Genomic DNA, 12,693 nt, shown 5'->3' with positions numbered 1-12,693 from the left:
ATGAACGGCAGCCCGTTTTCTGACGGGATCAAACGGATCCGTAACAAGGTCCAGAGGAAGATCGATGATTCAGCCGAGGCCCTGAATAAGCTGAGCCAAGAGATCTGGTCTAACCCGGAACTGGCCTACCAGGAGACCCATGCCCACAAAGTCCTGACAGATTTCCTGGAGAAGGAAGGGTTTGAGGTACAGTGGGATCCATTTACCCAGTAGATCTCTAAAAGTATATGGTGCTTTACATTTGTATCATGTATTGTCAGTGGCGTATCTAGGGAAAACGGCGCCCGGGGCAAGCGCGAAAATTACGCCCCTAATTTCTGAAAAAGTGTTCAACCCCAACCCCATCCCGGTAGGGACTTTAAACAAAGTCCACATGATGTGCTTTTTCAAGCACTTAAAAGGGGTCTTTTGAGGGTGATTTAAATGTAGCGAATTTTGATAAATTTTGGTGAGCGAGCGTAGCGAGCGAGCCGAACATTTTTTTTTTAAATTTCAGCTTACAAAACATGAAATTCTTGTCATTTTTTGCTTATCAAATCTTACAATTCTAATCAAGATATAGTGACGGCCTTATAGATAACGATTTATATCAACAAACTGAGGACTTTAAAAAAATACTCTAAATTAGTGCGCGCGAGTGAGCCGAAATTTGTATATTTCTGCGTCATCATCTTGTTTTGTTCTTATCTCTCTTTATGTATTTATATATATATGTATATATATATATATATATATATATATATATATGTACTTATATATAGATTTTGGCGAGCGAGCGCAGCGAGCGAGCCGAACATTTTTGTATTTCAGCTTACAAAACATGGAATTCTTGTCATTTTTTTGCTTATTAAATCTTACAATTCTAATCAGTTATAGTGACGACTTAAAGATAACGATTTATATCAACAAACTGAGGACTTTAAAAAAATACTCTAAATTAGTGCGCGCGAGTGAGCCGAAATTTGTATATTTCTGCGTCATCATCACGTTTTGTTCTTATCTCTCTTTATGTATTTATATATATATGTATATATATATATATATATATATATGTACTTATATATAAATTTTGGCGAGCGAGCGCAGCGAGCGAGCCGAACATTTTTGTATTTCAGCTTACAAAACATGGAATTCTTGTCATTTTTTTGCTTATTAAATCATACAATTCTAATCAAGATATAGTGACGACTTAAAGATAACGATTTATATCAACAAACTGAGGACTTGAAAAAATACTCTAAATTAGTACGAGCGAGTGAGCCGAAATTTGTATATTTCCGCGTCATCATTACGTTTTGTTCTTATCTTGTTTGATTTGGGGTTTTTTTTTGCCTCCCCCCCCCCGTATGTTCGAAACCGTTGGCGCCTTTTGATCCAATTGGCGATCGCTTCAGAACAAAAGAAATTTCAGCCGCTGCTTAGTGAAACATTTTGTCTGCTAAATATTAAATGACATGTGTGAACACAATAGACATTGTCATTTTGTCCGTGTCATCATCACGTTTTGTTCTTACCTTCTTTTTTATATAAACTTTGGCGAGCGAGCGCAGCGAGCGAGCCAAAAATTTTTGTATTTCAGCCTACGGAACATGGAATTCTTGTGTGAACACAATAAACATTGTCATTTTGTCCGCGTCATCATGTTTTGTTTTTATCTTGTTTGATTTGGTTTTCTGCCCCTCCCCTCCCCCCTTTCCGGGCGAGTTTTTTTTTTTTCCTTTTCTTCTTCTTCTTTTCTTTTCTTTTTTCTTTTCTTCTTCTTCTTCTTCGTTTTTTTTTTCTTTTTTTTCCTTCTTCGTTTTTTCCCCGTTTTTTGCGCCCCCAAGGAGTGGCGCCCGGGGCACATGCCCCCCTTGCCCCCCCCCCCCCCCCCCCCCCCTAGATACGCCACTGTGTATTGTAACTGTAATGTTGTAGATGGGTGTATTTTGACACTTGGACTTGTGAATAGATAGACTATTGAACATACTGGTAGGCAACATAATGCTTCTCTTCGGTTACAATGGTTGTTGCTCTCCTTGAAAGCCGTTTTGAAATCAGGTCTTTTTTAAGGGAGAGAGAGAGAGAGAAGTATGTGTTGTCATATATAATATATATATATACATGTATGAAGAGTTTGTTCGCAAAAACCGATGTCCATATTTGCCAAATGGAGATATTTGCGATTAAAGGTCAACAAAAATAAAGAGAATGATAATCAGATTTTTGCTTCTTTCTACAATAACTTCAAAAATGTACCTTTATTTTTATGTATAGTGACTAATGTATCATTTAAAAGGTTATATTTTGTACTTTATGACTGAGACCGTACTTCAAAATCTTCAAAAATGGACTTATCGGTTTTTGCGAACAAACTCTTCATATATATAGCATAACCAACATGACCAAAGAAAAAGTTTCTGGTGACTAATCAGAGAAAAAAAAAATTGTTAGACAGGTTTATTAATGATAAAACATCTGATTTCTTTATCATGAGATATGGAATATGAGAAATGTATCACGAGATATAATGTTTTCAAAGTGCTGGATGATTGTAGTTAAATTTTCATACGTCTGTTTCAAACACATTCAAGACTAGTGAACATTTATCATTTATGCGATGATTATGTATTGAATTATCTAAAAATCAAATATCTTAACTCTCTGCTTGCCACATCATACTACCTGCCCATAGGTTTGTGTGTGAAATTTGCGCACATTTTGATTCATTGGCACAGAAAGGGTTAAAGAATCAACCAAAACATCCACACAATGATGACAAAATTAGCTATCGTATACACACATATGGTATATATCAAATCATATACATTTATATTCTATTTTCATATCATATTTATACACACACACACACACACATGTACATATATATATATATACATGTATATATATATATATATATATATATATATATATATAGGTGTAAGTACATTGGAGAATATAATATGATATATATATATATATATATATATATACATATATATTAATCATTTTCTCCACAAATCACCAAAAAGGAAGCAGAAACAATGGTCATATCATATTATACCTCGATCGTCATTGATTTGGGCTATATACAGGTAACAAGAGAATATCACCTGAAGACGGCTTTCAAGGCCACTTTTGGAGGAAAGGCAGGCATCCATGTCTGTGTGATCTGTGAGTACGATGCTCTCCCTGAAGTCGGGCACGCCTGTGGACACAACCTCATCGCCGAGTGCGGCGTTGCCGTGGGGCTTGGGGTAAAGGCCGTCTTGGAGGAGCCAGAAAATGCATCAATCGGAAGGGTAATTTTCAAATTTTTTCCACCTGTGGTACAATTTTGCGTTGTTACAATCTTTTCAAACAATCTAATCCCACTATGAAAACCACAGTTATACAATTTTTTCCAGTAAAAAAAAGAGTTTAGAATAAAATAAATACCGTGCTTTTGTGAATCATGTACGTGATTTACTTCAATAGACATTGAAAATTATAAGTCAACTGCTAATATATGGTTGTGTTTTTCCTTGATCCTGATGCCACGACCAATTTCAAATCAGGAAAAAAAAATGCTCTCATAACTTACAAATCTATGCTTGCAAATTGTATCAAGGAACACAGTGTATATATATCTAATTAGCTTATAGGTTTTTTCTCGCCTGTCACCTGTTACAATTATTTACAGTCATACCATATCCTTAGTTGCAATTTTTTTGTTTTAATTCAAAATTTCAGTCGCTTATTATGTGATATGACTAAATCATCACAATGAATCTAGAATGTGGAGTCTCTTCAACTTTCTCTATAAATCTTAATCTTCTAAATTCCAGTTGTTTTGAAATTATTTTAATCCTATACAAAAATATCCAATCTTTGAGGAATATGCTTAGATTCTTGATATGACAGCTGATTTTTTTTTCATTCTTTATGACACCAAAATCAAAGAGGAGGTTGTTAAGAACATTATAAAGCCTATGTCATTTACTCAACAATTCTGAAATACTCTTGTGAGCAGAATTAGATTCTGATTTTTCTGGTAACTGTCCTCTAAACTCCAATGAACAGGTGACAATTCTTGGTACACCAGCTGAGGAGAGTGGAGGTGGCAAAATCGACCTTATTGAATCCGGAGCCTTTGAAGGGGTCGACATCGCCATGATGGCTCATCCATTTCAGACGAACATGCCCAGACCCATCTGTTTAAGCTGTGAACCGTAAGGTGTTTTTTTCTCATCTTCATGCACAAATCAAATTTCCACTAAATAATTTCATGTCTCGGATGGTGCTCACATCAGAATCGCATCTGTAGAACTTTAAAATAAATCACCTTCACTTTTGTCAATGTAAAGAGAACGCTCTATACTTCGTGTATAAAGATTCTTTATCAGTTTCATTTCAAAGTTTACTAGTCATGCATGGTGATATATATTTGGTGATATATATTAACGTAAATATCATTCATAAATTCAGGACGGCGAAATTTCCAACATATTTTGCTTATCATATTTCATTTTGTAAGATGCAACAGCCATGGCTGCTCGCGATGAAATTGTAAATCAGCCATGTCAGACACTTTCTTTTGAAAGGAAGTCGGGTCTCTGAATTTTTAAACATTAATTTGGTGTAAAGATTAATGTCAAACTTTTGAACTTACAGTATATACTGCATATATGTTTTATGCGTATTTCTAAAGTCAATTTATGTCTTTTTGTATATTGTATATATTTGTAGTATACTGATGCAACATTTCTTATTTCTTTATTGTTTCTTAACCCCTCAAGGATGAACGTTCACTTCACCGGACGGGCAGCCCACGCAGCATCTGGACCCTGGATGGGACTGAACGCCCTCGATGCTGCTGTCATGTTCTACAACAGTGTTTCTGTCATGAGACAACAATTCAAACCAGACTGGAGGGTGCATGGTGAGTATCCTCTCACCCTTCTGTCTCTCGAACTGTAGGTGTGCTCTCTTGTTCCTCTCTTCCTTATCACTTTTGATATATAGGTAAACCAAATATTTGATTGACTGACGCAATGATTTCATATTCAGTACTCTTTGCAGGTCCTGATTCTCTCTTAATTTCATTCCTTCTTGTTGATACATGTGATTCCACTTTCTTCTTAGCATCACTTTTGGTTGTCTTCTTCAGGACCACTTAGCTGTTAGTTGATCTATTATCTTCGTGAGTGGTCAAGAATTAAAGAATCTGTTGACTGCTATATCCAGTTTCTTCAAATTCATGAAATTCTTCCATCGAGATATGTTTTCATTGCAACTGATTGCCAAATTGCCCTACACGATGTAATTAAGCACTGAATTGATCAGTGTTTTAGTATTAGCCATAATAAAAAATCATGGGCGTACATACTCGAGCAGGATTCGAACCTACAACCTCCTGATCACCGGACAGGCGTCATCTCCACTAGACCACCGACAGCAAGTGTTGATTCTAATCCTTGCGTGTAGCGGGTACTGCGTATAATTATTCAAATTCATGAAATTCTTCCGTCGAGATGTGTTTTCATTGCAACTGATTGACATTTGTGCAATGTATATCTAGTTTGTATATATGCTTTTAGTCTTTTATCATGTTGCTTGGTCATTCAAAACCAGTACATTATTGTACACTGACGGATTTAAAGTACAAATATCTTTGTATGCTCCTTCATCAAGTGGGAACAACTAATAAGTGTCGTCTATTACATTCTCACTGGTAATGCATCGTATATTATTATATACCATTCATACTTTTGGCAAATTAGTAGCAATTATGCCTCCCGTGTAGATCGGTAAGGTATAGAGGTTCTAGCTGACTTATACAGACGGTTTGACAAAAACACTAGGTCATCTGGCATTGGCACAGACGTGGTATATATGATAGCATCACAGAAATGGAAGCTATAGGCCCTACAGCGATGAATTTACCATGTCAATCTTTACATTATATGACACTGATGTTGTTAAGATGGTGGTCTGAGCTGGTATTATGCCATCTGAACTTAACCAACAATTATTTTAGATATCACTGTATTTGGAATCTGAAACGTATGTGTCAGTCAAGTGGACTCCCGTTATATGACGAAGTTTTCGGGACCTGCTATTTTCTTTCGTTATATCGAAATTTCGTTATAACTGAACAAAATAAACAATAAAAGACATTGAGCAGAAAAAAAAATGTTGCGGTCCGAATTTCAACTTCGTCATAACCGTGTTCGTTATAACAGGAGTGCACTGTATAAGACAATGGTTAGTTCCTCTCAATTATTTACACACAAAAAAGAGAGTTAAGTCATGAAGTACTGATAATAGTTTTGTAAGGGGGTATCTATGTGAAAAAGTTAGAAATTCATAATCATGTTTCTTGAGTGAAATGACAGAAGAGTAACGTCAAGTGAAATGAAAAAGGGAAACTAAATAAAACAAAACTTCGGACATATTTATTTTTGTGCCGACTCACTGTAAGGATACATCTGATTCACTTGATATTCAATTTCTCCTCCATCAGGGACTTTTATCAAGGCAGGGGATGTTGCTAGCATCATTCCTGAGGAGTCTGAGCTAAAGCTGTACCTTCGGACGGTTGATAAGGAAGACTCACCCATTCTTAGAGAGAAGCTAAGCCAATGTGCCAAGGGTGCTGCCGTATCAACAGGATGCCAAGTAAGATTGTGATATAGGCTACCAGAAAATATCGTTTTATAGGACAAGTTTTGGCCTGAAGTCAAAGGCTTGATAGTGCAATGTGGGCCCTGTATAACAAGTGCAAAATTTTCCCTCTGCACTTAATGACATAAGGCCATCCATATGCAGTATAATTATCATTAGTTATAATCATCTAGAAGATATAAACTGTAGAAAGTAGTTACTTGTTCTTGAATTTCACGTAGACTTTGATTCTGCAATAAAAAGTGGTGTCCTCAGCTGTACTGAGAGCAAGAGTTTGATGCATTTTTTTTTCTGTTACAAAGGATCGAAGCTTTGCCATGCAAAGATTCTAGTTCCAGAGAGTTATCTTGAATATCATACAAGAATTTGTATCACTGCTTTTCCACAGAGTTATCTTAAATATCTTCCAAGAATTTGTATCACTGCTTTTCTTCGAGAAAAAAAAAATATGGCCAAGCATGCATGACATTGGCCTAAAGCCTACTTATCAGGTATTCCGTGTTATTTTCATCATTTTTTTCAACAACGATCAATCTATTAAGGTCGAGTGTGACTTTGAAGGTGAGAGGAGCTACGCCAGCCTCCTAACCAACAACACCCTGGCCTCCCTCTACGAGCGACTGGCTGCAATTCTCGACATCAGCTGTGTTCCCGGGGAGGTCACATTCTCCACAGACATGGGGGACGTGTCTCGTGTGGTGCCCAGTATCCACGTCCTCTACAACATCGGAACCAAAGAAGCCAACCACTCAAGAGCTTTCAATGAAGCAGCAGGTATAAATAAACTATTGTTTTTAGTCATAACATCAGGGATTTTCCCCCAGCAAAAACAAACAAACAAACAAACAAACAAGCAAACAAACAAACAAACAAAAAAACAAAAACGAAAAATAAAAGTCAGAAAAGAATGTGCTTCTGGGACCTGTTTCATGCTGAAATTTGGTGAGTGCATGTCATGGTGATTGCAATTACCACAATAATAACTGAAATAATCATGCCTCATTATTTGTTGCTCAACAGATACCATAACTGCTACAATTATTGTAATATGCCACACCTGCAAACAGGCCCCGGGCTGCATGAAAGAAAAAGGTGCTAATCATCGCTCTCTCTTGAAATTGGTGTCCAATGTATTTGTATCAACTGTCTCTTATATCCATATCATATTCCCTACTACTGCCACTGATATATACTACTTGTTGTTTTCATGGCTGAGGTGTACATTCACTTCCTTGAGACAGTATCATATAATATTTATACAGTCTGGGTAATGACACAAGGGTTTCTATATAGCAACGTCATTGAAACTAAAGACTTACCTAGAAACGAAAAAGTGGCGAGCATGCTACTGATGGTATTTATAAACAATGTGATAATGTTGCTAGTTGCACAATACAAAAGGAAGATCAAGACAACTTCAAGATTCCTGAAATGAGCATAACCGTCATTGATCATCAGTATCTTTTGAATCACATATATCTCAGGTGCGCCAGAGGCACGCAGGCACCTACTCTCCAGCAGGCAAAGGCCCTGGCCCTCACAGCTCTGGAGTTGATGCAGCCCAACGGCAACACCATCTTGGAGAGAATCAAGAGGGAGTTCAACGATCACGTCGGAGAAAAGAAGTGATAAGGATATTCAGTTCAACTACAGTTTAATGACAAGACAAAGTTTTCCTGGACCCCAGCTGTCAGGATAGTTTCGATCCCCGTTCTATGAAGTATTTCACACTTTTCTCACTGGTATTGCTGAATGGTGTTGTATAGGAGTTAGATTGCGAAACCAGAAAATGTCATGAAGTTTTGACATTTTAAAGTTAGTTCGCCATCAGATAAAGAAAAAAATAAATCATTTTCAGTGCTATCTTACCTATATTTTAAAGCAAGGACATTTCTTGAAGTCATAGAATGTCATATATGTTCTCATTATTTTCCTTGTTTCTTTCGCAGGTTTCATCGCAATTATAATACGTTGTGATATAAAAATGGTAACAAGTCTGGTCTGCGTCTGTCAAAATAACAAGTTTCCATTCACACTAGCTGTCTACTGTTCATTTCAGAGTTTGGGGTTTTGTTTCATAATACAGTTCAAAAGAATTGCCAACCTAATATCTGCAGCAGCCTATTAGCAACAATGAAGTCATTGCCTTGATAACTGCAATCAGGAAAGTAGTGCATATAAAACACAAGTCATTACAAATGTTTTGTGATTACTGACGTAACACAAAAATTAATCGTTATTATCATTGTTATTGTTATTATCATTACTACTACTACTACTACTACTGCTGCTGCTGCTACTACTAACCCTACTACTACTCGACTACTACTATCATTATTATTATCTAAAGACAATTTAGTGAATGATCAATCAGCAGACATACAATCAAAACAAGCCTAAGAAGGGTGTTAGTCCGGCTTTCCCCGATGTGTTCCTCTAAGTTGTCGGGTTGGAAAAAACAACAATCAAAGTCACTATAGTCTATGGTCCTTGGGCCTTTCCAACCAATATACATAGAAACAATCAGATTAGGTACCGGGTAACAGATTTTGATATCAAGGCAGTTATATATCAATTGTGTCATCGGCTTGTTTGCTGAATGTGAAGAAGAGGTTGCGGTTGGAATAAGAAATGCGGCACAGCTTGATGAATTGCTTTAACACAGAATGTTATTAAATCTTTTCTACCTGACCCTGTCGGAAATACTGGTCATTATGCCACATGCAATGATGCTCTCAGGAATTCTATACTCAAGGCAAGAGTCTTTTGTTTGTTTGCTTCTTGTCGTTGTTGTTGTTGTTGTGTGCAAGATTTCGATTATCAATTTGACCAATTATACTCATATTTGTTAAAAGCGAAATATGATTCAGACAAGTAAACCTGTAAAGTTGCCGATGTATATTACTTTAGAATAATTGTAGACAGAGAGGCAAGAAATGAGAAAGCTACTGCGGTGTACTATATTCGGGCCTACCATGCCATTATGAACATACTGTAATGGCGAATACTGTTGTCAGAAAATAATTTTTCCTTTAGTCTCTGGCAGTCTGGTAAGATGTTTGATAGAAAGTTGTATTACAATCCTTATTATTCTCTGAAATGTTTGTGAAAATATACATACATACATACATACATACATTCATACATCGTGTTTTGATTTGATTTATTTCCGCATTCAACAAAATACAAATTGAATACAAAGTTCAAAAGCACAGAATGTTAATAGGTTGCTTTTATGCATCTGTCTCACATCTAACTTTTACTGTGGTAATGGCGACTTATACTTATCTACCATGGAGTTTAATTTTTTACGGTGTGCTTGAAGTGCAATTAATTTCCACGTCATTTTCAAGGAAGCTTTAGTAGAATCAAACAAGTGGACTAAAAAGGAACAGATTTCATAAAACATTACACCTCACACAAGAAAGAGGCTTCATATTGATTATGCTCACAATACACAAACCAGTGATAACATGAGACAAAGTTGTATCCTTCACATGAAGTTATAATTAAAATAACCGTTTCATAAGGATGACATTCCGATGGGAAATTGAATGTAGAAGTAGACGCATTTTGCAGTGCTACATTATCATCCATCAAAAATAGGACTTCCGTGAAATTTTCAGGTAAGGTATACACCGACAGCGCCACGTTTTCAAAAGTGGAGGGGGGCACTTGTGGGATTCATGAGCTAACAAACAAACCAAAAAAAAAAAAAGACCCCACAAAAAACCACAGAAAAAAAACCCCAAACAAACAATAAACAAACACACAAACAAAATAACAAAGGCCTTCAGCGCAACTTCCGGGTTTCTTCAGCTGACAAGCAAAAGAAAAAAAAAAAACGGTCTTCAGCTCATCTTTCTCATTCCACTTCAGGGTGTTCAGGTCACTTAACTCTTTAAAGCCCAAGGGGGGGGGGGGCACATTGTGCCCCCTACCAGTTTTTCATTCGCTACTCCTTTGCCCTTAATTCAATTTTTACCAAATTTGGTGACTTTTCCTAAAATCTTATTCCAAACATTTTGATATATTATTTAGCTATATTTGATATTGCTGGTTGCCATGGCAACCATAAATTGACAACCATGTCAGTCAGAATTTGCGTATTTTTCTGTTCCAATTCCAATTAACAATATCATAAAGTATGAAATGGACGTTTCTTGGCTGAAATTTGCTGAAGAAGCAAAATGTGAAGTAAATAATGGTCCTGAAATGTTTTTCCTATCACTTCCTTTGTTTTTCTCTGAAAACGACATAAAAAATAGATATAATAGACATACTTGAAAATAACAGTATTTTCCAAAGACTGCCGTTCTATTTTTGTCATTTTGATTCTTTCACCCAAGTTATATCTCTATAAAATATCATTTGTTTATCACATTATCAATCTGCAAACTTAAAATTCCAATATTATGGGAATGATAACTATGCATGTACCTAACTCAAACAATACATCACAGGTCTCATAATGTATTTCTTTATTTTGTTATGAACAGCGCCCCCTTGTGGTGACCTTGAGAAATTTCAACCATAACAAATAATGAGCTTTGATTTGCACATTATTTTTGGCAAATATGAAAAATATTGGTCTATGACAAGAACATATATATACTGGGGATAAAGAAATTATACAGAAAATCATGTTTTTAGCATATTTCCTATGTATTTCTTTATAAATTATTTTATTAAAATAGCGCCCTCTATGGGTGACCTTGAAAAATTTCAAGTATTTTGTCATGTAGAGTATGAGTTGCTCTAACCATGGGCCAAATATGGACGATGAAACATCAAACAATAACAAAGTTATAGGCCTATAGGGGGCACAATGTGCCCTCGGGGTCCCACCCCCCCGGGCCTGGGAAGGGTCAAAATAGCTTGGGCTTTATAGGGTTAAGGTGCTCAAAGGTTTCACCCCCCCCCCCCCCCCCGTTCCGTCGGCCATGTAAGCACAGACCATTGGAAGAGTTATGAGTTGATGATAGCATTGCAGGGCTGCCAACTCTCACTCAGAGTGAGACTCACTCATTTTGGTCCTTTCTCACTCTAAAACTTTATTTAGACTCCTAAATTATAGCATTGGCCTATGGGAGTCTCACTCTCTACTAGTTTCCAATGTTGGCAGCCCTGTCATTGCCTCATCTAATCAGCAGGATTGGTTGCATCAGCACTGTTCAGTAAAAACATGTGAAACTATCAAATCCCATTCTTTTTTCAAAAGTCATGTCCAAGTTTCATGAAACTTCTATACCTTATATTTGTCGGATTTTGGCCTGTCTTTTAATCTTAATCACGTGCAATGGTGCATTTACATCATTATGCTAAGGTACCATTAGACTAATATCAATGTGCCAAGTTTGTTTTTTCAGTTTTCAGTGTACTCGTATATGAAAGACATTAAGCAGAGATTAAAAACTCGGTATCGCCTTTAATGCAGGGCCGGCGCAGCCGTGGGGGCCGTGGGGGCTCGGGCCCCCACACTTTTTGTGCACCATACAAAGGAATACATAAGGTGCCATCACTTTGGGCCCCCACATGCACTGTTTTCAACCCGGAAGTACGTAAGTGGCACAAGAATAGAAATAGATATATTGAAGTATGGCGGCGGTAAGGTTATGAGTTTTCTCTGAAGACCTTTTTTTTTTTTTTTTTTTTTTTTTAGTAATACCCGGAAATGGGAGGGGAGAGAATGAGCTGAGGACCTTTTTTTTTTTTTTTTTTTGCTTGTCAGCTGAAGAAACCCGGAAGAGGACAGGGAGAGATGAGGTGAGGACTTTTTCTTTCTTTCTTTCTTTCTTTTTTTTTTTTTTTGCTTGTTTAGCTCATGAAACCCGGAAGTGGGCCCCCACACTTTTGAAAACACTGCGCCGGCCCTGTAATGTGTCATATTGTAAAATTACTGGTAGGCCCTAATCAACAATGCCTGTGAGCAGTGGCGCAAATAAAGCAAATAAAGCAAAAAAACAAACAAACAAAAACAAAACAAAAACAATATGGGGGCCCAAAGTGCACGGTGACACCCGCGGGTGCAGAAAAAGTTCTCTGAAT

The 12,693-nt window shown here is 36.8% G+C and overlaps 1 pseudogene; it reads left to right on the top strand.

Moving 5' to 3' along the window:
• LOC139711061 (xaa-Arg dipeptidase-like) lies at positions 1-8,274 on the top strand (annotated as a pseudogene).
• The last annotated feature ends 4,419 nt before the right edge of the window (positions 8,275-12,693 follow it).

The sequence above is a fragment of the Diadema antillarum genome, unplaced genomic scaffold (genome assembly GCF_040938485.1).
Source record: "Diadema antillarum isolate AM-2024a unplaced genomic scaffold, OU_Dant_1.0 seq00001606_RagTag, whole genome shotgun sequence".
NCBI classification, from domain to species: Eukaryota; Metazoa; Echinodermata; class Echinoidea; order Diadematoida; family Diadematidae; genus Diadema; species Diadema antillarum.
This window is presented reverse-complemented; position numbering and strand designations above follow the sequence as displayed.